General features: G+C 42.8%; 1 long non-coding RNA gene across 1 annotated transcript; it reads left to right on the top strand.

Annotated features, from left to right (window-relative positions):
* The first annotated feature begins 9,539 nt into the window (after nt 1-9,539).
* On the top strand, nt 9,540-16,041 carry LOC102150507 (uncharacterized). Its single transcript, XR_289761.4, has 3 exons — nt 9,540-9,761; nt 12,257-12,338; nt 15,126-16,041. It is a non-coding gene; the product is annotated as an uncharacterized lncRNA (long non-coding RNA).
* The last annotated feature ends 10,994 nt before the right edge of the window (nt 16,042-27,035 follow it).

The raw sequence follows: 27,035 nt of genomic DNA, 5'->3' as shown, positions 1-27,035 counted from the left end.
TTGTAACAATTACGGCATTAAAGAAAATTTGGGTCTGTTCCGTTTTATTGTTGGATAACGTAAAAAGATTTACAAAAACCTAGTCTTGGCCTAGTTTCATGCCAATACATTCTGAAGGAAACATGCACGGGGATGCACGCTATGACCGAAGCTGCTCTGAGAAGTGGATCTGTCCCTGTGGAAGCCATCAGCTCAGATCTGGGCTGTGTGCTCCTTTCCAGCAGCCAAGAGAAGTTTACAATCCTAAAGGCAGATGACCATCTCTGGCTGCTGGGGTGCTGGCCTGCTGCCGAGGGAGTAATCCTAGGGAATAATGTTTTATAAACATAAGGTATTAGTGAGGAGACCCTCTGGAGTCGCCATGTCCAAGTCACATACTGGTGGCCCCCAGGCCAGGCTCAGTAGTTTTTGGCCTCACACTGTTGGCTCAAACTGTGTTTTTCTCACATAATTGGCCCAGACAGAGTTTTACATCTAGGCTAGATACTAACTTTTAAAAAATCATGAGATTTCACATAAAACTATGGATGGCCTGCTTCTTAATCTCTGGCCTCCATGCTCACATGGAACCACTTGGTTGGAGTTGAAGGGTTCAAGCCTTTTGCTTTGGGCTGGTGCTCTGTCTTTCACGACTATCCTTATCACTGAGCCCAAACCAGCTCTCATCCGTCATCCTGCATGGTATCCACCTAGGTAAGCCACATCTTCTGCGTGGCTCCTGCTGCCATGGAAGTTTGTGACGTTGGTTCTATCAGACCTCAGGAATCACTTGTGAGTTACCACAACATCTCAAATAAAGTCTTGGTGATCAGAAAGGATGGGGTTATTTTCATGATGAGAAAAAAGCAATTTAAATGAAATAATAATCAGCTATAGCTAAGCTGGAAGGGGCGACCACTTATTCTCTATGATTTGAGATTTAAGGAACATTCTTATGCCACAATATATATCTACCACCAGATTGCCTTAGTTTGATATGCCTTATACTCAAAAACGTTTTAGACAAAGACAGTATGTCATCCCTGGGGATATAAAGATGAATTAAGGAGAGTTTCTGCCTTTACTCTTATTAGATTCACAAGCAAAGAAGAAAGTGCATGGTCTTAGAAATAAAATTTAGCATTTTTTTCCAGTTTTATTATTTGATTTATTCACTCTAAATATCCACTTGAATTTACTCGTAGTTCCAAGATTAGCTCCTATGTGACCAATATTATCTATAGTGTTTTTTTCAATTATTTTCGACCATTTGCTTTTAAAGAGCTCTTACAAACAAAAACAGAACAAAATGTTCTTAAAAATCATTAAATTTATCCATGTTTTTCTGAAGTCAATAGCAAACGTTTATTCTAAAGATTGAATTTGGAACATGAGGCCAATTTAGTGTTTCCCTAAACTGTTTTGAGTAGAAAATTAGTGCCATGTTCTTTTTTTAAACAGCTTTATTGAAATATAATTGATATACAAAGAAATGCATATATTTAGTGCGTACAATTTGATGAGTTTGGACATATGCATACACGCATGAAACCATCACACATATTACGCAATCTCACTTATACGTGGAGTATAAAATAGTCTACCACATAAAAGCAGAGAGAAGAATGGTGGTTGCTAGGGGTTGGGGGGTGGAGAAAATGGGGAGTTGTCGTTAAACGAGTAGAAAGTCTCAGTTATGCAATCTGAGTAAGTTCTGGAGGTCTGCTGTATAACACAGAACCCATAGTCAACATTCTGTCTGTATGGTGCATTTAAAAATGTGTTAAGAGAACAGATTTCATGTTGTTATTTTTTCCTCATATGTAAAGTCGAAATGGTCCTACTTTTCTTCCTAAGCTGTAGTAAAGGTGAAAAATCAAATAGGTATAATGATTCACACAGAGTAGATGACCAAGAAGAAGCAGTCATTTCTGCCCTCCTGATTATTACTGTCAAGATTGCTATTGGAAAGCAGGTAAGGGAACTTGATGCGATGGGACACTAATAAATAAATTTAGTTCTCAAATTCTTTTGGAATCAGACACAAAATGACTAAAAGAACACATGTACACAGACAAAGAAATTTTAAAAATACATGGATAAATAGAGTCTCACAGGGGACCGGCCTCAGGAATAGTGTGATCCAGGACAGGAGAACCAAGTGGGATGTGAAGGCAAGAGTCGGGTGAGGGCAGGAGCTGGGCTCCCTTCCCAGAGTCTGGTTCTCTGAAGATGTTCAGTGAAAGATCATTGAATGAAAAGTCTTGAGTAGCTGGGGAGTGGAGGACAGAGAAAGAATGGACATGAGGATTCCAGAGTAAAAAGGGTCTTTCTTCATAATTTTATTAGGATAGACTTTATCGTGTAGAAAGATTGCCTAAAAGCTCATGATGGAAAACTATGAAGTTCTCCTTAAATTGGTTGCTAAACTCCTACAAATATCCTCCCTGATAGCCTTTTCTATGTTTTAATTCCCTCCCTGCTCTGATTTATCCAAGTAGACAGTGACAGATGGAGAAGCTGTGTGGCTGTGAGGGGCTCTGCTCTCACGATGGTCTCACTTCCCAACAGGGAGTAGCTAGGGGTGATGTTGTCTCAAGGTCCCCCTCATCCTCCCTTCTTCTGAGTGATGTACGACGCACATGGAGAACTCAGCTACAGAGTCTTTGGTCCTTCCTCTCTGCATTCCACATTTTAGGAGAAGGACAGCTACTTTTTGTACACTTCACAAATTTGTTCTTTGAAAGCTGGCTGTATGAAATAGGAGTTACTGAGATTGTGTCTTTTTGAGCCTTGTTTCATAAGAACAAAAGTTCAGGGTCCAGATTTCAACTCCGCTTCTCAAGCTGGTTTAAGAGGATTGAAATTGAAGGGCACTTCCCTTAGGCTCTTTGGAAGACACTGAGTCCCCAGACATGAGAGCTGTGAGTTAGGGTCCTGGGCAGAAGTCCCACAAATGCAGCATTGTGAGAAGAAAGGGCATGGGTTTGGGGGAACAGCACAGCCAGGGTTCACCTTCTGATTTGGACAGTCTTGGCTATTTTAACCCTTTCGAGAAACGTTTAACTTTTCTTCTAGAAAGTGGACACCTCAAAGGAAGAGAGAGACCTGGTTTTATTTATCCTTAAATCTTTAGACATTCAAGAAATTTGACGGATGAACGAGCAGTCCCGTCTCCTTGTCTCAGCATGAGAGGCAAACCTGATACTTCTGGCAGCCACAGTGCCAGGCACAGTAGCCGGCCGCTTCAACATATGGTCTTAGGTCACCTCCCCAAAGATTGCTCAAGGCAAGTGTTAGCATGTTGTTCAAAATGAGATTTGAGTTTGGACAGAATAAAGAACCTGCCCACGCAAATTCAAATCTGTCCATATCTTAGGGTGGGTTGGTATTTTATAAATGGCTGATCATGCCCACTACTATGGACTGAATGTTTGTGTCCTCCCAAAATTGATATATTGCAATCTTAACCCCCAATACGATAGTACTTGGAAGTGGGGCCTTTAAGAGGGGGTTAGGTCGTGAGAGTGGAGCCCCATGAATGGATTAGTGCCCTTACAAAAGAGACCCCAGAGAGTTCCCTCATCCCTCCACCATGTGTGGACACAGTGAGAAGGCACTGCGAACCAGGAAGAGAACTCTCACCAGACGCCAAATCTGCCAGTGTCTTGATCTTAGACTTCCAGCCTCCAGGGAAATAAATGTCTGTAGATTATAAGCCACTCAGTCTATAATATTTTGTTACAGCAGCCTGAATGGACTAAGACAACCACTATATGGAAGTCCTTATGAGTTCCAACATTAGAAGGTGGAAATGTCTGGACAGACCCCCAGGGTCTTGGAGGAGAATGGAGAATGAAAATACTCCCAAGGTTGGCCTATGCTGAAGCCTACAGATTGAGGTAAACTGAAGCACCTGGCCGCAGTAGGTGAATTGAATGGGAAGAGAGAAGGTCAGTGCTGACCGGCAGATCATGGCACTACTAATTCACCTCCCCTACCCAAAAGAATTGTGGCGTAAGACTTAAAGGCCTCACCAAGGGGGAGTTGTGTGGCTTTTCCTCCAGTGTGTTATAATTTCTTTTGTTTTGTCATGTAGCAGGAATCACAATTACAGGTCTGAGTGTGTTTGCAATCAATGGCTCATGTTATTTTCAAGTGTCTTAGCATCGCTATAGCATTTAATCACCAGTAAACGGCACTTATTACTTTACTGAAGCCAAAGTCACACACCTCATTCCTGGCTTATTCTATGGAGCTTTAAAGTGTTCACTAAAGACTTCTGCTTTTTTCCTCGATGGGAAATGCTTACTTTTCTTCCCAGAAGTGGCCACAGAAGATCTCACATGATCTGATTTTCAATTGCCTACTATTACATCTCGTGAAAGTTGTTTCCTGCCCCTCCCACGGAGCAACAGGCACTCCTCTCTGCTGTTTATAGCAAATGAGGGAGCACGTGTTTTGGAACCAAAACAGGTTTAGTAAGTTTGATTTGTTCTTGTGCTAAATTTCAATCTGAATTCTTTCAATGGCATCTATGGAAAAGGTACTTATTAATTGTGACAGAGAATGCACTGTTGAAGAAAGATATTAATGTGGTCCATCTTGTAATCAACATTGCAGTTGAAACAGTCATCTGGTTATGAAGCAAGGATCCCAGAGGTGAAACGAAGGGCAACCACCTGGACACAGCACACTTACCTCAAATACGTGTCATCATGTCACCACAACCCGAACTGATGCAATTAGGGTACGTAATGCTGTGTAGTGATCAGGGGTGATAAGGCAGTTATCATTTGCATCAGAATCATAACATTTCTTCTGAAAGTTTTTGAATTGATAAACTGCTTGCCTTTACCTGGTCCCAGAGCGTTTGTTCATGTCATCATGAACTACTTATTAATGAACGTAGCTTCTCTCTCTAGGAAGCATTAGAGCTGGACATTTGAGGATGTCCCATCGCCTCCTCGAATGGCCTGCTCAGTGAAGTAGGGGTGCACATGACCAATGGGGACTCCACCACAGCCAGCCTGCTTGCTGATTTTCACCCAAAATGTCTCCTCAGAGACCTAGTGAATATTTCCTGAACGCCATTTAGCTCAGTGTCTGGGACGGAAAGCCATCTTTGTCCTCCGGCCTATATTTTGGGTACGTTATTATCTTGTTCTGGACTCACTCTCCTCTCTACAAACATGGTATCACTCTCTTGACTCTTTCCCTTCCTCCTCAGCCTGTAGAGGAACCGTGCACTCTACCTTCTAAGAGCATGTGCAGGGAACTGCATGGTTGGCATACGGGAAAAGAAGACAAGGGGACTGCACACGCATCCAGGTGGGGTTGCAGGTCACATGTGGTAGAAAGAGATAATTAAGAGCTATTTTGTGCCATCCTCAGGGGGTTATTCATAGGTTGTGAGCCTGAAATTGAGGGACAACTCCGGAAAAAAAATAACAAAACAGACGGTCTTGCTGAAAATATAGGGTTTCCCAGATGTTAAACATGCAGGCACCGTCACTATGCAGAGAGAACAATACAGAGTGATTCAGACCAAAGTGGCCAATAATGGTTTTTAGTCCCAAATTGTTGAAGCACTTGTTGGTGGGGAATTAGTTTATTCAGCTGGCCTCATGATGTGGGTCAACTAAGGGGCTGTTTTGTGGGGTGAAAACTAACAGCTAATCCTTTGCTGAATGCTGTACATACACACACACACACATAGGCACATCACCGCCACCTTGTTTAATTCCCAAAACAACGTAGTAAGTAAGAATTACTGTATCCCTTGCAGACAGACAAATGGAGAATTATGTCATTTCCCAATATGGCTCAGTTAGTACATAGGAGAGCTCGGCATCTAACATTGCTTCTCTTGACCAGCACACTTCACGTGGAGCAGCAGATGCGGGGTTTCGGAATGGCAGCTATTTGCTAAAGAGAGAGGACGCTCTTGAAAGTAGCTTGAGCATTATAAAAGCAAATACTGCTTGAGCATTTACTCATTTAGTTCAACTGACCTTTTGGAAGTGCATATTCTTGCTATTTCCCATGTTAGAGATAAGGAAACTCAGAGACGTAAATCGATCAAAGTCATTGTGGAAGAGCTTTCTATGCTGTCCAGTATGGGACCACTGGGCACTTGTCGATATTAAAGTTTATTAAAATTTATTAATATTACATAAGAGTAAAACTTCAGTTCTCATTTGCAGTGGCCGTTTCCAAGTGCTCAGGCGCCACATGAAGCTAGGGACAACCGCACTGAGCTAGACCGTTCCCACCAACCCAGATGAGTCTACTGGACAGTGTCGCCAGGTCATGACCTGCCGTAAGAACTTGGAAATCTGGATGCAGAACTCTACTCTCAGCCTCTCACTGAAATTAATGAAACAGAACAAATGGCACAGGCTGGAGTGAGACCAAGAAAGCAGAGCGCAGCTAGCAAGCTATGGCACTGTCAAAGAATTCTCCTTTCCTCCAAGATTAGGAGACTCGTGAATAATAATAATCGTAACAGTAAAAGTAACATCTATTCACATTTTTACTTCTGTGTGCTGGGGAACTGCCATTATTGCATTTAGTTTCCATGACACCCTATATACTAAAGTACTAAATATACTAATATATATTTTACAGATGGGAACCCGATCGCCGTCAAGATTAAGTGACTTATCCATGAAGATAGACTAGTAGGAGAAAGAGCCATTACTCAAAGCCTGGTGTTGACTGCACATCAGGAGCCAATACGCGGAGAATCTGAGGGACCTTTCTGACAACGGCTGTTACCAGCGTGGGCCTGGGAATGGGTTCACATACAATAGCTCAGGACAGACCATGAGAAAGCAGGACTCACTCAAGACCTGTGGCTCAAGACATCGTCTCCAATGAGAACAGAACCTTGCCCAAATAAGATCACATGTGTGAGTATGTGTGAGCGTGTGTGTCTGCATGAGTGTGTGTGTATGTGTGTGTAGTGTTACATTTATTGGGTGAATCTTTATAAGCTCTGTCTATAGTACTATTTGTATTCTTTTCACCTAATTTATTTTCTACAACTATCATCAAAAAAAATACTCCTTCCTGTATTGAAAACCGTGCATTCCCAAACTAAATTTATGAAAATGACTGGAAGAATTGTTAGAGCTGCTGCACAACTATCATCTTGATAGAAGCAGGGACATAAATAACAACTGAAGAAGGAGCATTCTTGCTTTGTATACTTCGCAAGCAAACACGTAACTACTGCTCTGGGTGAGAGCCTTGCGCTGTGTGCCGGGAATTTGGCGAACTTCATTGAAATGGCCTTGACTGCATGGCGCATGCCGATAGGTGTGGCACACACTTTCTATCAAGATCACACAGAGAACGGAGGAAATGATGCTTGACTGCCACCGTCTAAGTCAACAGCACACTCGTCTTGTCAGATGTCCCCGTTGACATGCTGTTGTTTTGATAATGTAATAGATATTTCAGGGATGAAAGTCAACAGAAATATGTTGTTTCATCGTCTTTTTTAGGGGTGAGAAAATGGAGGAAGACCTCGAGACTGGCTAACTTCATTTTATCCTGCAGACGAAATCGTGAATGGAAGCTGAAGTACACACATAATCACACACACTGGCACACACACTCTCACAGACTCATCACTGTATTAGTCCGAACATCAAGCAAGTTGGAGTTTCAACCTCAAGCCCAGCAGCGCGAGATGAGATATAAATTGAACCAATTAGAAGAATATATTAGAAGAATAAGTGGGACATTACGAATGAATGATCAGCATCAATTCCTCCATCTAGTCACATGAATCATTCTCTGCGATCGTATTCCTCACGCTTATTCAGTGAATGGAAGTGATAGATACAAACACTAGCAAACCGGAAGAGATTTGCTCAGTGCCTGGCAACCCACGGCTTTCAAAGGCAACAACCAGAATAGAGTCTGTCCCAGATCTTCAAGAAAAGGCTTTGAATAATGTATGTGACACTGCTTTGAGAGTTAAAAATAAGTGTGGTGCAGGCAGTAGAAGGTGGTACTTAAAATACATTATCTAGTGGGACAGACGGAAAGGCAAGAAGGAATCCGTCACTTTAGAAGAGTGACAGTCACTTGAAATATAGCAAAAATCTTGACGACCACAATGCTTATCTAAGGGAATTCTTTAAATCATGATAGAAGGCAGAGTCCCAACAGGTTCAGCTCAATCTCACAGATTCTAGAATCGACAGTGCAACTTGTGTGATCTAGAATTCACCCTCAGGCTCTCAGAAAACACTAGATATGAAAAGCAAGCAAACAAATGAGCCCAAGACAAGAACAGATCAATAAACCAATTAAAAACAAGAATTCTGGGTGAGGAGTGGTTGGTGGGGAGAGTCAGGACCTTCTGGAACAGAAGCCAACCCAGATATTCTGGTCTATTCAGAGGATAGGGAAGCTCCGATTGGATCTGGATGTCTAGGAAGGCTGCATTTTTTTCTTGTCCGAAAATAGCAGGTTTTAAAGGGAGACAAGTTATAAAGAAATAAGACTCTCTGTGAGAAGAACAATGGCAGAGAGAAGTTGTGGTGGTCTTGTGGGCCATGGGGAACCAGGATATGGACTGTCGCTGTCCATGGGAACCTTCACAATGTTGGAAATGTCCTTTTATGCCAACAGTTTGGCACCCATGAGCCACATGTAGACGAGGAACCCTTGAAATGTGGCTGGTATGATTGAGGAACTGAATGCTCTCTTTTATTTAATTAAAAAAATTTAAAGAGCTCCATGGAGCCAGGGGCCACTATATTGAACAGCTCAGATACACACTCTTCCATTTGTAAAAATTTTAAACAAAGTGTCACAATTCGATTGTTCACTTCATTAGTGTTTATCATGAGCCTATACCATATTAACTCCTCTACAAAGCACGTAACTTGCAATATTCTTATGCTGGGACGGTACGGAACTTCTTTCAGATAATCCACTTTTCTGTCCAGTGAGAAAACATTCTTAATGTGAGTGGGGTGAATATTCTTCAAATTTCTCCTATATATTTCTGCCTGTCGTGAGCTGAGTTTCTAGAAACTCTGGCTGTTGAATGATAAGCCCATCGTATTGTTATGGATTACTCTTGCATAGATTGGCAGGAAATAAAAAAAATTGGGGGAGCTATCTTGACCCACATTTAAGAAGAAATTTGTACAGACCCAAATAATGTGCATAAAAGCATTAAGAAATTATAACTATTTATACACATTAACATTAGAAAATGCAACCAACGTTGTACTTCTGGTCCCTCCTTATGCCAAACAGCTACTTTAATGTTTTCTATTCGTATAGTGCAATTTATTTTCTTTTCTCTTTTTTCCTTTCTTTTTTCCCGTCCAGCCTTTTCTCTCTCTCTTTCTCTTTCTCTCTCTATGTTTGTGGGACGGGTGGGGGTATGTCTGCCTGGCCTCACATTCAACTACTGGGTCATGCTTTGGGGGTATGGAAATCATGCCTGCGGTCATGTTCACAAACTTTGGATGCACTACAGAATCTATTTTTGTTTTCAGGGAACAATGTTGACAAACAGTTCCCATAGGCCGACTTTCCTGAAGCCGGTGGTGTCAGGTTTCGGCAGTGGTGCCTTTGCAACATTGCAGTAAGAGCAGCAAGGGTCTGCAGCAGCAACAGGAACCAGTTCTGAGCTGTGAATGCAGTGGGGTTTCCCCTGCAGCTTCCACCCATCCTGCCTTGGACATGCAGGCTCAGAAGTTACGGGGCAAAGAGCACTTCTTACTGCACATGTCACACTGCGAAATCAGGTGAGTCCTTCGATTTCCGTGCACAGCAGGCATGGGGAGCCCTTCTGGGGCAATGCCAGAATGGTTGAAACCATTGAATTTTCCCAGTTGTGGTCATGTCTGGTGGGCTATTTGCAGGAGCTGCTTTCTGAAGCCCCTGCATCCTCTCCTGCCGCCTTCTTTCATCTCACTTTGTAGCCGCTTCTCAGCTTCCAGAGCTGAATTTATAAGGATACGTGGATTTAGCAAACGTTGACTATTTGGCAAAACCCTTCTTCTAGGTGGAAAGTGAACTAGAGAAGGGATGGGGAAAATGTTTAACGAGGGACTAGGTCAGGCTGAGGAGCAGAATTAGAATCAGTGTCTGAGTTGGCCTCAGGAGGGGAGATGGGAGAGAGACCACCACAGCACAACACATGGCTGGCTCAGTCATTTGATTTCCAGTGTTCCAAATACACTGAAACTGCTATAGAGCAAACACTTCTTGAATCCAGTATCAAAACTGTGGGAGACAGCAGTCAAAGCAACAGGATTTATGTCATTTAGAAAAACTTCGCTGAAATTTTTTTAGAAATTTCGACAAAGCAAGGTCTACCCTGACCACATAGCAATTGGTGTGGCATATAAAATAATGTTCCATATAAAAATCAATAACTTCCTTAATGTGATGAAATAGAATGTATACCAATAATCAATTAACAAGTGTACTTTGATCTATCTTTTATGTCTAAATCAATATGTCTCATGGTTTTGTGTTGTCCAGTGCTTGGCCCAAAGTGAGCATACAGATATTTGTTGAATGAATAATATTTTAATTTATTATAATTATTATTCCCAAACAAATTGCTAATCTCAGTCACTGGCTTTCTTAGGTGGCTCTTTCTTCCTTTGAAACTTTGTTTCTTCATTCATAGAAGTATTCTTTCTCTAATGTTTTAACACCTCGAAGGGTATGAGACCAAAATAGCATTCAATTAAGATCAACTTGTTTGCTATTTTTAATATTATTGATGTATTCTTCCCACAACAATTATGTGCGATATATAGGTCAGGCAGAATGATGCTCCTTAGCCAGGGAAGGCAGATAGAGATTTAGTGATTTTCTAAAGGCGCATAACTTGTTGGACCATGATCTATATCTTCTGGTCGCTAGCCCAGGGCTGATGCATCGTAAATAGTCGTGGTGCATCTGTCCCAGCAGAACTCTGCAGCTCAGAGAGGAAGGCTGGAGTCCACCCTTCAACAAAGACCTGTTGTCCAAGAGGAAAATTCAACACACATCACATCCCAAAGCCTTAATTTCCCCAGGAGCACAGAATCATTCTGCGTGTTCCAAATCCTTATCTGTAAAATACTTCTATATTTAGAGTTGCCAGAAGGCCTCGGCTGAACGATCATGATTAGATTTCAGTACACAAACTCACCTCATATTTTCTCAAACTTATGAAAGGATCTGTCATGCACAGGGTGAAGGAACACAGGAGCTTTACTCAGATGCCCAAGTTTTAGTCTACCTGGCTGACTAGTGCATTTCATTTCATCAGCCAGTGATAGGAATCATAACTTCGTTCAGCTTCAAACATTGAAACATTTGGATCTTAGACAAAAGAAAGCAATGTATTTCCCATCAGTATTACGGTTAGGGTGAAATTTGTATTTTCATGGCATATAGGACTTTCACAATATTAATCTTTCTGAAAAAAAAAAAGCCCATGTTTGCTCTCTCAATAGAGCATGGCTTGATCCTTGCGCCATCGTCCGTATGTTCATACAGCACGTACTGCATCAACTCAGTGTTCACATGTGGGTTTTTGTACCCTGAACTCTCATGTAGGCATGGTGAACACTGCACAAAAATACACACACACACACACTCTCAAAACCTTCTTTTAATTCAGCAGAATGTAGTCTCTAGTGAGAGAGCAGAGTTTGTGTGTGTGTATGTGTATAAAGCTAGAAAGTAGAAATGAAATAAAGACAGACACGGTAGTTAAACTTCCACGATACACATTTTCAAAATTCTAAGCAAGTGCAGTATTTCAGATAGGCTTCCTTGAGAAGCGGATCTCAGCGCATGTTTTAAAGAAATCATGGACTTTATATGGCTTTATGGTAAATGAAAGGAAAGGACCCTCAATGAGTAAAGGTTTGCCACTTTTTAGGGGTGATTAGTTAGACTGAATGACAGTGCAGATGAATCGCGGTTCACCCTCTGGGGAGAGAGTGTGAAGAGTCCCAGACTTGGGATCAGAGCACCCAAGTCTCTGATGGGTAACCGTCCAGTGGGCAGCTGGAACGATGTGCAGCCTCCACTCACCGTCTCTTTGGTGACCTGAGGAGGACCCAGAGCTCTCACTGTGAAGGACTATAGATCAGATTCACCTACGGGCATGTTTTCCCCGGAGAGTTGTAAAGAATTTTGAGTTAACAACTAAATGTGGAGACACCCATTCTGGGCTCTCTTGAAAAAATGGGAAGATCTAGACCGTGAACCTACCTTTTCCCATGGATTCTAGACTCTGGAGCTGAGTGATGCTGCCCCGTGGGAGAGCCAGCTTCTCCAGGTCCCACCACCGGCACCCCACACTGAAGTCCCACGTGAGTTACCATTGGCCGTCAAGCTGCCATGTTCATGTTTGTTATTATGGAACTATTTTGCTGAACATATGTCTACCCAAACTGGGAAAATGAAACATAGATTAAGAGAGACATTGATTTTTCTCATACTGACTTATACTGTCAGGCTGGCCTCTGAAGGCATGTGAGGTGGTGGTGAGTTGAGCAGTCTCTATGATTAAAAGTCTGATCTATTACAATGCTCTCAAAGTCCCCATCTGCACCTCTTGGCCTTAACCTTGGGCTCACTTTGCTCTAAGCACTGAGTCTCGAGTCTCCTTGCCCTCCTCAGCCCTCTGACGATGCCTACCTTCAGGGTGTTAATACCAATAATACCATCTGGCAGGAAGAGCAACCTTCCTCCTCACCTTGGGTCACAGACTGTTTATCTGCTTGAACTCTATTTTGTTGTCCACACCCAGCCTATTTTCAGAGTAAACTTAAGTGGTTTTGTTTCTACTCACTCTTGGCAAATGCCACCTTTCAGAGATTTGGAGCTCAGTGGCATTATTGGTAAACAACCTACAATGTTTGTTTGATTGTTTTTGTTCACTTTTAAGAAAAACCTCTAGAATATTAATCCTGTTCAGCAGCCTTGAAAATCACAGCCCCTTGAATGGTACTTAGTTATAAGATTGGGACAAACTTTGACTTTGGGGGAATTTGGTGGCATGGAAGCCCACAGCCCACCGACTGTGAGATTCTTCATGACAAGGCTGGAACTTGATGGTTTCTCTACCATCTGAGAAGACACTAGGGGAGAGAAATTATTCATGAGACTATTTAGTTGACTGAGCCTAACGTCATGGGGAGGATCTGCCCAGGCAGCGACTGAGCTCTAGGAGAAGTGGGGAAGGGCCCGTGGAGTCCACAGGGCCCTGGGGAGGAGGATAATCTCCCCTGGTGAGTGGGCTGCCCAATTGCAGGCCCAGCTGACAGCTCACACTCACCACACTGGGGCTCATACAACACTGCACCCCGAGGCCTGCTTACTGCAGGGACCACGAGCCATGTGGCTTCGTGATAATATTTTTAAAATTAGTCACAAGTCTCTTGAGTTAAGCAATGTTTTCTATTATACCTCAAAACACAAATGAAGTGGCGCACACACTAATAAATGGAGTCACAAGGCAGTCATATTCCCTTGGTTAAGTTCCAAAAACAGTTGGAAGGAAATCTGAAGATGAAATGTAGAACAATATTCCCTTTTTACATTTTGAGCTGTGCATTTTATTGAAATAAGGATCAAACAGTGATTTCAGAATTGTGAAGATCTGGTCCAAATGCCAGGTGGTGTGACTAGGTGGTGTGACGTGGTCTGTAAGGAATGGGGTGACAAAAGTAATTTTTTAAATCTGCTATTTTCCAATAGCTAATTCAGTGACGAAAGTCAAATAAAATTTTCATTTATTTTTAGGATAAAAGGCATTTTTACATTTTATGTATATTTCTTGGAAAAAAAATATATGTATATACATCAGTAGTTCTTGATCAAGTAGAGGAGATTTTGCCCCTCGGGACATATCTGGCAGTGTCTAGGGACAGCTGTGGTTGTCAGAACCAGGAGCAGGGGTGCCATGGGCATCTAGTGGGTGAAGGCCAGGGACACTGCTAAACATCCTAGAACACACAGGGCGGTCGCCACAGTCAAGAACCATCTGGCCCCAAATGATGTCAGAAGTGCTGAGGTTGAAAAGTCCTGACAAACGCGTGTGTGTATAACATATGTGTGTATATGTATATCTGTATATATGCAGTTATATATATGTGAGTATATATCTATGGATATACATACACATATAAATACGTATATCTAATATATATGCTTACAGATATCATATGTACGTCATATATATATATACACAGTCGTGCACCATGTAATGACATTTCAGTCAAGAAGACACTGCGTAGATGATGGTATTCCCATAAGATTAGCAGCACAGAGCCTACCTGTGTAGAAGGCTATACCATCTAGGTTTGTGTAAGTGCACTCTGTGATGTTCACACAACAACGAAATCACCTAAGGACACATTTCTCAGAACGGTTCCCCATCGTGAAGCAACACTCGATTGTGTATATATATATGCCTGTGTATATATGTATATATACACACACATATGTACATATATTCATATATAGGGGGAAGAGCGGGGAGACTTGGTGGTTCCATTTATTTGTCTACGGATCCACAAGAAAGTACTAAGTTCTGTTTTCTGTTTAACCAAAATATCCTGATGTTCCAAAAACACAGAGAGTAAGAATAGAAGAAATACAAGAATCTTTTAGTTCCAGAAAGACTCAGGAGAGTCCTCTAAAAGCCCAAGGTAAGAGCACTGGGCCGAGAGGCTCAGCATCCCCCTCTGCTTCTGCATCTGCCACCTGTTTGGGGAACTCTCACCTGTGACCCTCGGATGCTGCACTTTTAAAAGGCAAATAATGAGCATCAAATTGAAAAAAAATACAGGGGTCACTTTCTAAACCCAAAAGTGCTTTATAAACAAAATATTAGAATAATCGGTGAATGAGGAAAGCTCAAGGACAGGGTTTAATAAAGAACTAGACTGACAATGTCACCAAAGAGTAAGACAATCTCAGATAGTCTTTGTTTTTTCCCAGAGCTATTTCTAAAATGAAATTTGCTGGAAGACTTTTGAACTTCCTTTCAATTTTTCTGCAAAAATTTTAAAAAGCAAATTTATTGCTAGCAATAATTTTTTAAAAACCCTGTCTTGACTACTGTGTTTGACTTCCCTTCTGTTTAATTTCAGCCAGAGGCCTCTCAGTCTGGCTCAGTGCTTGAGCTGCCCTCTGCGAGACACCCACAGCGCACCCCAGCTGAACAACTACAATTAAAATTGCCAGGTCGTCTCCTTCTGTCACAAAATAAAATGTGTTTTCATGAGTTTTGCATCACAAAATCCCCCCTTCTTGCATTTTTAAGGTGAAATTATAATTACATTCTAACACAGTACAGACTTTTTCATTAACAAATTCACTTGGTTTTTCACGTGGGGTTGTATGTGGTCTCTCAGATATCTTGGTAGTCTGAACGTCACATTCTTAACACCAGGACCTTCACCAGGAGGGGTAACTAGAGCGTCACAGCCAGAGCAGATGTCCCAGGGACCATTAAATCATGGGGTGTGACCCAGAGCTTCCTGCACAGAACCACCAAATGGCAAGGGAGACTGATGGAAGCCAGAACCAAGATCAAAGCCAAAATCAGAGACCGTGGAGACATTATTAGAGGTGGAGTGGCTTCGAGGAGAGAGGAACTGGGAAGAGGTGGCCATTAGCATCAAAGACACCAAGGGACCAGCACCCAATGCAGCTGAAGGCAGGATGGCTGGGGGCTGAGTGTGAGCACCCAACTGCACTGTCTACCTGCCCATCTTGCCTGGACACCGAATTACCCTGACTTCGCTTCCTCAAGGCCCTGTGGGTGAAGAAGGGGCCGGGGAAGGAAGGAAAAGATGGTTTTTCTAATAGTGAGCCCACAGAGACAAGCAAAGACACGAACCCAAACTGGCTGGTTATTTATTCATGAAGTCATTCATTTATAGTTTTCTGTATCTAAATTCCAGCTAAAATCTCATGGTTAATAATCATACAATCATGCAAAAGCCCTCGCTGAAATGGGATGGTCTTTACTTGAGAAGATATAATATACATATTTTCAAGCGAGATTGTTTTTCTCCTTTGTTGGGTTCCTTTCCACAGGTTGCAGAGGACTTTCCACGAAGCATGGCATAGCAACGTGTCTGGCCCGTCATGATTGCTATACAGGAGCACGACCTGCTCTGGGGCCATCTTTGGCCTGTAGGCGGAGAGCACTGTTGCGTAGCTGGTTTGATGGATGAACTCCTGGGAAGATTTACTCTACCTTATAATGTTGCCCATCACTGATGCCTCAAAATCCACACCGGGAAATATTCAGTCCAGCAAACAGCTAGTAAACAGCATGTCCTGAAACCAGGGAGGAACACATTACTTCTCTTTTCTCCTTAGCAGCTGCCAGGACTAGAAAGGCCTCTCACCGATAGGAGATATGAGAGAGCTGTGACCTCCCGCTGCAAGGCTTTTGTCCCCTTCACACATTACACTCCTGGCTTTGTTTTTGTTTTTTAAAGTAAGGCTTTAGTTTTTAGAGCAGTTTTAGGTTCACAGCAAAACTGAGGGGAAAGTACAGAGATTTCCCATTTTCCCCTCTGCCCCCATATACACACAGCCTCCCCCATTATCAACATCCCCCATCAGAGTGGGACATTTGTTAAAGGAATCTATATTGACATGTCGTTATCACCCAGAGTCTGTAGTTGACATTATAGCTCGCTATTGGTGTTATACATTCTATGGGTTTGGACAAATGTATAATGACATGGATCCACCATTATGGTATATAGAGTAGTTTCACTGCCCTAAAAATCTTCTATACTCCGCCTATTCATCCCTCCCTCCCCAACCCCTGGCAACTACTGATCTTTTACTGTCTCCATAGTTTTGCCTCTTCCAGAATGTCCTGTAGTTGGAATCATGCAGGATGGAGCCTTTTCAGATTTGCTTCTTTCACTTCATATGCATTTAAAGTTCCTCCCTGTCTTTTCATGGCTTGATGGCTCATTTCTTTCTAATGTTGAATAATATCCCATTGTCTGGGTGGACCGTAATTGATTTATCCATCCACCGACTGAAGGTCATCTTGGTTGCTTCCAAGTTTTGACCATTATGAATAAAGTAGTGCTTTTAATGAGCAAATCAAGCAGCACCTCCCAGGCTCTTCTGTCAAGATGGCCTCACTGACAAAAGTGACAGGAACCTGGTGGAGGTCACGAGGTGGTTTGGGGCTGTCTGTCTCAACAGACGATAATGTCTAGCAGTCTTCTATTCTATCCTAATATTTCTGGCAAACTTGCATTCTAATCTATTTTTTATTATTAAAGCATAATAATTGTACTTTTTTGTTATCGAAAATTCTATCTTCCCCAAAGCCTCCAATTATTTGACTGTTGGGGGCAAGGGAGGGGGGAGAGAATTCTTTCTTCTCCAGAGTTAGTTTTTCAGATAGAATTCAATTACACCTTGATATTCCAAAATTATCATGATTAAATCAAAGAACAAAAGTATTCAGATGCCAAGTGAACATGCAAATACACCTCCACAAAACAAAACAAAACCCCTAAATCATTGAGAAGCAAAATGGGCTCTTAACTTCAATCCTAAAAGGAAAGCCTCAGGGCACCCATTTTATTATGGATTTTAGTCCATCTGACTTGAATGGACATTTTCCTTCTGAGTGAGGACTTTGGCAACCCATGAGTCAGCATTTCACGCAATTAATTGAAAGCCACTTAGCAGACAGTGGGGTTCAGAATAACAATGTCTGGCAATCACTGTACTAATCCAAACTCAAAATCCATTTCAGAGAGGAGGGGAGGCCCATTATCACTCGCATCACCTGCTTCCTAATTACACCATAATTAGATCAGGGGTAATTACTTTGATTTCTATTATTATTGCTCAGAATACCTTAGAATCTTAGAATCATAATGTTATCAAGGAATTTAGAGCTCATCACTTTTGACTGCCTTCTTCAGTAGAGGCAAGAGAAACCAGAGATTTTAAGTGACCTGTCCAAGATAAGATCTTATAGGTATTAACACTATACAAATTAATCATTTTATAAAATAATTAATGCGCTTAATTGGGCACCAAGATCTTGAATGTAGGATGTCCACAGGTGCCTATATTTTGAGAAAGAATGCCAGCGTTTTTTCATTTCTCTAGCATGCTCTGTTCTGGTGGCGGGCACCTTTCAATTACCTCCTACAGTTGCTGTTTGTGCACTTAGTCGGCTTCTCATCCCTGTCCCACCACCGCTGCCTGGCAGGCTCATTTAAAACAGTGTCTCTATTTCATGTTTCTTTCCCAAAGTCCTGCACGGTGCCTTAACCCCACGGGGACACAGGAAACAGGTGTCAGTGAATGTGGAATACTTGCGTTCCCAAGACTCATGGTGCCCTGGACTCTGTCGTGCACTTCTCTGCCCTCTTTCTTTAAAGGAGACCCGTCCACTCAGCTCATCGCTAGTCTGTCACCTGTGCTGACTTTCTGTGACCACAGTCCCTCCGTGGGCGCACACTGGGACAGAATTACAGCCCCGTGGGCAGTACCAGCTCCAGGTCAGCGTCCCTGTTCAGAGGCAGCACATCGGTCATCCGTGGAGGTGTTGGTCATCTTAGGAAGCTGCAGTGACCCCTCCCACAAGGCCCCCAGCCACTTTTCTATCAAGGATTAAAGGCTGCAAAGCCCAGAGGAACATAGGATGCAGTGGGCGTCAAGGAGCTGTGCTTTCTCTGTCTTCCACCTAAGGACAGTTTCATGAAGTCATCAAAACAGTGTCCCCTGGGAGCAGAGCAGGAGTGGTGGGAATTCCATGGGTGCTAGCTTTCAAGAATTACTCCGTGGAGCACCCAGATTAACTGCTGAGGAAAGTGCAGCCTCCAGGAGTCAGGAAGAGAAGCCAAACAACCAGGATTCAGGGAGAAAAACACAACAACTACATCCCAAGGGGGCAGGTTCCCAGTGGCCCTGGTGGCCTGCAGACCTCTGTACCAGGCCGTCCGTCCGAGGGTCTCTGGGTGGGACGGGAGAGCGCAGACAGGGAGCTGCACTGCCTCGCAGGAACATGGTGGACTCATGGGGTGCATGCGTTTTAGGGTGCTGGGCTGAGTCTGCATTTCGAAGGCAGCCCACAAGCTGTTTGCTTAGTGAGGGCCTCTCACGAGGCTGAGAAATATAACTTTTGCAAATATGTCAGTCCCTTGGATAGAATCTTCGCAGCCTGTTAGCGAGGTTTAAAGGAAGAGGGAAACTGGTGGTTATTTTTAGAGGTGTCTTCCTCGGAGACTCTGCCTGCTTGCCCAGAATTAGCCTGAGCCTCTCTCCCCAGCCCGCTGCACTCCTCAGCCAAAGGGTTGAGAGAAACATTTTTTCTCATGCTTGGCCCTATTGCTCAAATAAGTTCACCATCAAGGGTAAGTTTTTATGGACCCGTCTACAGAAAGATAAGAAATTCGACTTATAAGCTTAGATGCTTTAGGTAAGCATCTGTCCCCCCAGCAGAGAAAAGGCTTCCCCGGATGTTGTATTACAGGCAAAACCCTTTTGCAGGGGGCAAAATATTGAAGTCGGGGAGGGGCGGGACTGCCCCGGCGTTGACCACCTGTAGGAAGAGTCACACAACAGCTTCTGCGATGCTGCAGTCCAGGCTGGACAGTGAGAAGTGGCAGATGCAGGACTACCCGCTCGGGGCACACGCGGCTCGTGAGCTTTCCTCTGAGTCAGTTTCCATGTTCATCATTTCCACCTTCTATTTCGCATCTAATTAGTTTTACTGAGACATTAATACCCACCTTAGCCAGTAGGCAAACACAATTTGGTACAGTTTAGACCTTGATTATTGAAACTATATTAATTTTTGAATGTTAACCTTTCATGGTTATTAGGACTTAATTCATGAAGCTGGCAGCCACCTTGGTCGTCTTTCTGGATCAATTGGCTGAAAGACGTCTATATGTACTGAAGTAGGAAAACTGGGGATGTGGGGACAATGTGGAAAAGAGGTCAGCTGGTGAAAATTTTAGCAAATTCAACCAGGTTTTCAACACTAAGTAAAACTCGCTGTGGGACGAGTCAAGAGCCCCTGTGAGCCTTCCAGACGAATCAGACCCAGGGACCTCAAGTGGGTGGGACGGGGAAGGGTGGGGCCGTGCACCTGGGGCTGTGGAGAGAGGACATGAAAAGCAGGAGCAGCAACCAACAACCCTCACAAAGAAAAGCTGGGCTCTCAGTGGAAAGATCGAGAGCAGCGGCTTCATGGGGATGATCAGCCACCCATGGGCTCGTGCGAAGTGATGTATACATAATAGATGATATTATAGTAGTGTATAATTATATAAAACTATAACATGCAATATACACCAGCATGTATATATACATGTAATATATACATGTAGCATATATTATATAAGCCACATTATAATAGATATGCAGCATATATTATAGTAGTTATATATTACACTGTATCACATATTATAATGTATTTACATATAATATATTATAAATTAGTATATAGTATATATTACAATATATCACATATAATATAGTGTTTGGATTATAATGATATAATCATAAAAATGTGATATAATTACATAGCATAATAACATATATACAGTATAATAATATATAACCTACTTTATATCTATTATAATATATATAATGTATATAATAATACTTATAGTCAATTATAATATTCATATACAATTGTCCCTTGGTATCCATGGGAGATTGGTTCCAGGACATCTGCTGGTACCAAACCCTGAGGATGTTCAAGTCCCTTAGAGATAACGGCATAGTATTTGCATATAACCCATGCGTGTCTTCCCATATACTTTAAATCACCTCTAGATTGCTTATAAAACCTAATACAATGTAGATGCTCTGTAAATAGTTGTTATATTGTGTTGTTTAGGGAATAATGACCAGAAAAACGTCTGTACAAGTGCAGTACAGACACAGCCATTGTAGACCTTGCCATCCCCAGTTGGACGAATCTACAGATGAGGAACCTATGAATATGGAGGGCCAACCGTAATAACATTAATTATATTTATAATTAATTGTACCTATAATTGTATTATAATTACATGATTAAATATTATGTGCAATCATCGACCCATATATTGTAAACATATTCAAAGAGGAGGTAAATTTAAGTTGAGTCATGAGATATTTTCAAGGAGAAAACAAAAATTGAGTATTGTTTTACCTTTGTGCATGTAATTTCTTTTTAACTGAAATCATCCGAAATTTTAAGATAAGATTTCCCAAAGGGCCGACGTGTTTTACCCACTGCTGTCGGGTTCTTGGGTGTGGTGGAATAAGTCCTTTCAGGTGAACCGTCGTGGACTCAGCGCCCTGATCCCACTTCTTTCCGTCCTCTGGGCTTATGCTCTGTTTATACTCACTGTCTGTGTTTTAAATGGATAGTGACGGGCTTTCCCTTTTACTCATTTCCTAGCCAGGATGTGATCTGTGATTGAAAGTGGGGGAATTCTACAACCCAGTCTGAGCCCAAGGGGCAGATGCCAGGTGCCGTGAGGACGACCGTGTTTGACGGTGTTCTCAGAAAGTGCTTGCCGTTCTCTGTAGGTGCACGTTAGGCAGACAGGGCTGTAACTACATATAAAAGTGGGCCGCGCTGTCAACACCAGGTGACTGGACTGCTGTGGAGAGAAGGGCCGTCTCGAGGATCTGGAGGAGCTTTGAAGGAAGACTGGTCCGAAGTGACCTTGAGGAAGTGACCCACATTCCTTAGGAGTTTCTTTTGATATAGTTTAAAAATCATTGCTGGTTTCCAGAACTTCCTCTGCTGGCATTGCCCTTTGGGTCCTTGTTAAGCCCGCTGTTGGGGGTGGTCTTGTGCCTCCTGCCAAGGAAGCCTAGGCACTGGGGGACAGCAACGATCTGTTAGAGGTTGAACACCATGACTTCCACCCATCTCCGGGTAGAAAGTTTCCCCGCTGGGGTGAGGATGGGGGTCCCAAGCATCCTCCCCACTCTGGATCACGTGTTGAAGTCCATATTTGATTGGCAGCATGTGAGCAGTGGCCTCTGCGCACACGCTGTTCATGCTGTATGGGTTACTGCAGGAGGGAGGGGAAACAGAGAAGGCTGTGGCTTCCTGCCCTATTCCTTTTTCTCCTATTCATGCCCAGAACGTGACCCCAAAAGCAGATGGAGCAGGTATGTGCGCAGAAAGCTTTCTCTGCCAGGCTGTGTGGCGGGGACACCCCAGACTCCCGGTGGTCAGCTTGGGCAGCCAGTCCATCCCCTTGGACTCTCCTCTCCCTGCTGGTGGCACATCATCCTTCATTACTGGAAGAAATCACACATAATGCACAAACAGCGAAGATGCTGGTTTGTCCTATCCATTAGTAAGAAAAACACGTGGGGTTTCATGGAAACGAGTTACAGCTTGGAGCTCCTGGCACACTCACAAGTATGTTCAGAGCAAACGCCAGCTTTCTGTGTCTGTCTGTCCTGAAAGGGCAGTGTGTGTACCCCCGTGATGGGATTCCATGCTGTTTTCTAAAGATCTGCCGACCAAAAGCATCAGTGACACTGTGTTCACCAAAGTGTGCTACACACACAGAAATGTGATTTTGATGGTAGCCTCGCAGCTCATCCGTGATGACTCGATGGCGAAAACTGAACTCTGTCCCTCCCCATTCTCACTGCCCATGAAAATCTCTCGATCCAACATCAATTTTCGTCCTTGACATCTAATAAAATATAAACCTCTCTGATGGCCTATCACACTGGATATCCACACGTGTTTCTTCCAGGGAAATCATCTAACCCAAAGTGATTTGCAGCTTGCTTTCTGCGTGACCTTGGGCTAACGACTCGTTCAAACTCAGGGTTCTGATAATGATGGAATGATGTAACTATGTAACAGTGCTTTTCAAACATAAACTGCTAAATGAGCACGAGGTATTATTTTCTGTCACATTATTACACAATGTCCAACGTCTAATATAGTTCTTGCTACGAAGAGAATTAATATCTGTTGAGTGACACTCGGGCATTGAGTAACTCATATTGTGCAATATCTCTATGCATCAAACAGAAAATTGGCTGGAAAACTTTTAATCATCTTGATATTGGAGACTAAAAATATATATATATACCTCCTCCTAAACTCAGGGCTTATTACTGAATAGTACTGTTTTCTTTTTGTTCTTCCTTTTTTTATGTTTTACTTTCAAAAAAATCCAAGTAATAATATTCCACTATATAGCTTTGAAGAAACAAAATGTGCACAGTCAGTAAATAACTTCTGTTAGATTTAATTTTTATTTTAAAACGAGCATTTTAGTGAGCACTCTACACGAAGAAAAGCCTACTAAAAATGGCTTATCATGCCCCTGGATTTATTCTTATCTTCGCTAATTTTTTTGTCCATAGAGAAGACAAATTAATGAATGGATCCGGCATTTGGTCAACAAACATTTATTTAGGTTCTGCTATGTTCTTGGCTGAATTTATAGGGTCTTTGAAGGTTTACTGATGTCGCAATTTGGATGTCAAAGGAGAGGGCTTTCCCAGGAAAGTTCCACGGTGCCACCTGTTAGAAATTGTAGTGTCAGGAAGGTGCAGGGAGGGAGGAAACCTTCTGAAGGAGCTTTAGCTCAGTGCTGCATGTTTGGAAGATGAGTTTATAAGGGAGGGAAAATTTCCTGCTATCCTCTTAGTTTTTGTGGCTGGCCTACAAATTACACTGACATAAAACAGATTAAGAGGAGAAAAGCATACCAATTTATTTAATATTTTTACATGTAGAGGGGAGTCTTCAGAAGGAAAATGAAGACTTAGGAAGTCATTAGGCCCCAAGTCCTGTATACCTTTTACACAAAGAATGATAAATTGTGGGGATGCAAAAAGACAAAGGGGCTTGGGATAGGGGCAGTAAATTGTGGGCCAGTGACTAGGAAATCATGGGGCAACTAACGGAAGGCCAGGGTTATTTTAGTAGGTGCGTTTGTACAGGTCCGCTTGGGCATTGATGAGAATGTTTTGCTCTTCCTGGTCCAGGGAGGGCCTCTTTCTCACGGGAAGTTTGATGACCTGCTTTAGGTAGACAGAGGGAGGTCAGAGAGCCCTTCCGGCATCTGCTGATGCTCGAGTGCCTTCAGCTCAAATTCATCAACATGCCTTGGGTGGCATGTCTTGAACCCCTTGAAGCTTTAGAAGCACGCCCATCTGCAATACTGTAAAAGGAGCCGTAAGTATAACTGACTGCAATTGGTAAACACCAGTGAGAGGCCTCTGTCTTGTACATAAGCCCTATTTACCGGTCTCTGATGGTCCAAAGCAGAGCACAGTGGCCCACCAGTGTCTGGTGTTAGCAAGAAAGGCAAGAATGTTGTTCGTGGAATGTGCGTCCCAGTACCTCAGGCTCACAGGATTTATGGCCCCAGAACCTTCATCCAGATTCTTATAGGAAAGCCTGCTGCCTTCTTACGGGAAAGTCCAAACTCAATTTTGCAGACCTCAGAGTTTGAGATAACCAGTTATTTATTTAAAGTTGTATTCCCAGGTCTGTACTCTGATCTGCCCCACAAATATTTGGCCAGACAATGAAATACTGTTGAAACCTTATTTCTTTTGGTTTATTCTTTCATTCTGTAAATGCAGTGGTGCAATGGGGAGATTTCTTCTCAAAAGGAAGGGAAGAAAGCTTTGAATTAATTTTTTCATAATTTTAAATTAATCCGATTTTGGTAAGAAGCAGTGTGTTATTCAAAGCCATAAAGATAAATTATTTTTTATATATCCCAGTACAAAATATTTCCCTCTTCATTTTCAAGCAAGTGATTTTAGGTACAAGGAGATCCCATGACAGACTTTAATTCCAAGAAATGAGCTGTAAGGTTATTTCATTTATTTACCCTTTTACTATGTGTTTCTATGCCTAAATCATAGTCACTGTCTGTATGTAACAGGAGTTGACAAAAAATAAGCAATAAGATTTGCCGTGTGACTGTTGATCTTGTGTCCACTGGAAATGAATAGCATGTACTTTCTGCTCTGAGGGAGAGCTCTGACTTAATCCTAGTAGGCACTGGGGGCAGCATTCTGTGATAAATATAGGGGAAACGAGTATTAAAATCCCTGAAAGTAAATTATTCTTAGTCGTTTTGAGAACGACACCATTTACACCGATTTCCAGGTTTGTGATAATGTAAAGACCGACTTTCTTATGTCATTGTTAATGTCTGCAGAAAAATTTAAGAGACTCAGGCATATATTTTCAGGGGTGAGTCGTTATCTTGGTACTTTATTTTGTCTTTTATTTTTTACCCCACATTAACTAAAGCGCCCACATTTTAATACATCTGATGTGAAAGTAGAAGTTAATATACAACTTCTTCGGCTTCCTCTGGCTTCCACATGAAGAGAAATACCTGCATTTTGTAATCCCCTTATGTATCCAAGGTAAAATCACAATTCGCCTCCATCACTTTTGTACCCGGAGATTTATATGCTGGAGAGGTGGACTCCTCCTTTGTCTAGACGGCTGCACAATGCGTCTGAAGAGAATTTCAGGAGGCCTGAGAGTCAAGTCGGAGTGATTATTAGCGTGTTGAGAATTCCTGCTTGCTTTAGGTCAAAACACGGCCACAGTTTTCCCTTGGAGACTTCAGATGAATTGCTAAAATCCAGGTAAACTGCTAAAATTGTGCTGCATGTGACTTCCTACCAGGAGACAGGAGAATCTAAGCAAACAAGGATCCGGAGGAGGGTCTACACTGGCTGGTTCCTGTTTTGAATCGGACGCTTGGTGTTAGGAAATCGTATTTCTAAGCTCTCAGGAACCTGAGCTAAACATGCTTGGGGATCTTATTTATCTCCTGCTTAAAAGTTTCACATCCATGAAACGTTAAAATCTGGACAAGGAGAAGAGAGAGCGCTGATGACAGCACCGTGGGGCAGCTGGGTGGGTCAGGCCCTCAGTGTCTGTTATGGAGGCACAGAGGGGTCAGAATCAGGACAGAAAGGCAGGACCGTGTGGGAAGGAAACGCCACTCAAACATTTTACGTCCTTCAGAACATAGATTTTCCCATTATTCAGCTCACAGGGATGGAAGTTGTTAAGCTGACACATTTTTAGAAATGAACTATTTTTTCTAAATCTGTCTTGAAATAGTAGTATTAACAGGATTAGCATTCATAGTAGTAGCCCAGGAGTGGGCAGAAGGGACGTGTTCCTCGAGGCTCTGGTTGCCTGTGACTCAGACTAGATCAGGAACAGGGAAGGAGTGGGCGGGAGGTTGGGCTGGCTTTGGGACAATCTGATGCCAACAGGAGTCCTCTGCTGTTGCCACTTGGGGAACACTGTCTGCATCCTGTTCGTGATTAGAGCCCGGTGGGGCAGCCGTTTGAAGGCCCTACGCCGGGCCAGTGCAGGGGGAAGGCATGTCCAGTGTGGGTGAGGTTGGGAAGCACGAAGCCTCCATCACTTTCCCCAACTGCATCTGTAAGCCTTCCAAGGTGTCGGCCCACCTGTCCCCCTTGTCCTGCGCTTGTCCCTTTATTCTCCGATCCTCCCTCGGCTGACCCTTCATCCCCAGCTTCAAGGCAAGGCTCCCTTTCAAAGCACTCTGCTCATTGGAGAAACAAACAAACGCGTTTGGGTTTGGTCCTCCTATGTTATCAGCGTTGTTCTCCACTTTTCCGCTGGGACCCTCCTTGGACTCAGTGTGTCCTCAATGAACGGTCACAGTTGTTGAGAAGATGATGCCTTTTAAACCGTTCAGCCAGTATTCTTTCATGCTCTTTCAGACAGTAGAGTTCCATCTGAGTCTTCCCAGCCGTCACTGAGCCCCCACCACACGCCGAGGGACAGCAGAGTGTGGGACACATGGGGCCCGCGGGGCAGCCGCAAGCTTGATCTTTTCAATTGTGGACAAATCATTTAAAATCTGCAAGTCTGTGTATGAATGAAGCCCGTTGGCTTAATAGACTCTAAAACCCTTTTAACTTAAAACTTTGAACCTGTACTTCCTTTTTTTTTGGATTCTTATGCTTTTTTCATGCCACCCAGACCCTTGTCC

Source organism: Equus caballus, chromosome 29 (assembly GCF_041296265.1).
Source record: "Equus caballus isolate H_3958 breed thoroughbred chromosome 29, TB-T2T, whole genome shotgun sequence".
Classification (NCBI taxonomy): domain Eukaryota; kingdom Metazoa; phylum Chordata; class Mammalia; order Perissodactyla; family Equidae; genus Equus; species Equus caballus.
Note: the sequence above shows the minus strand (reverse complement) of the source record. Positions and strands in the feature narration are given on the sequence as shown.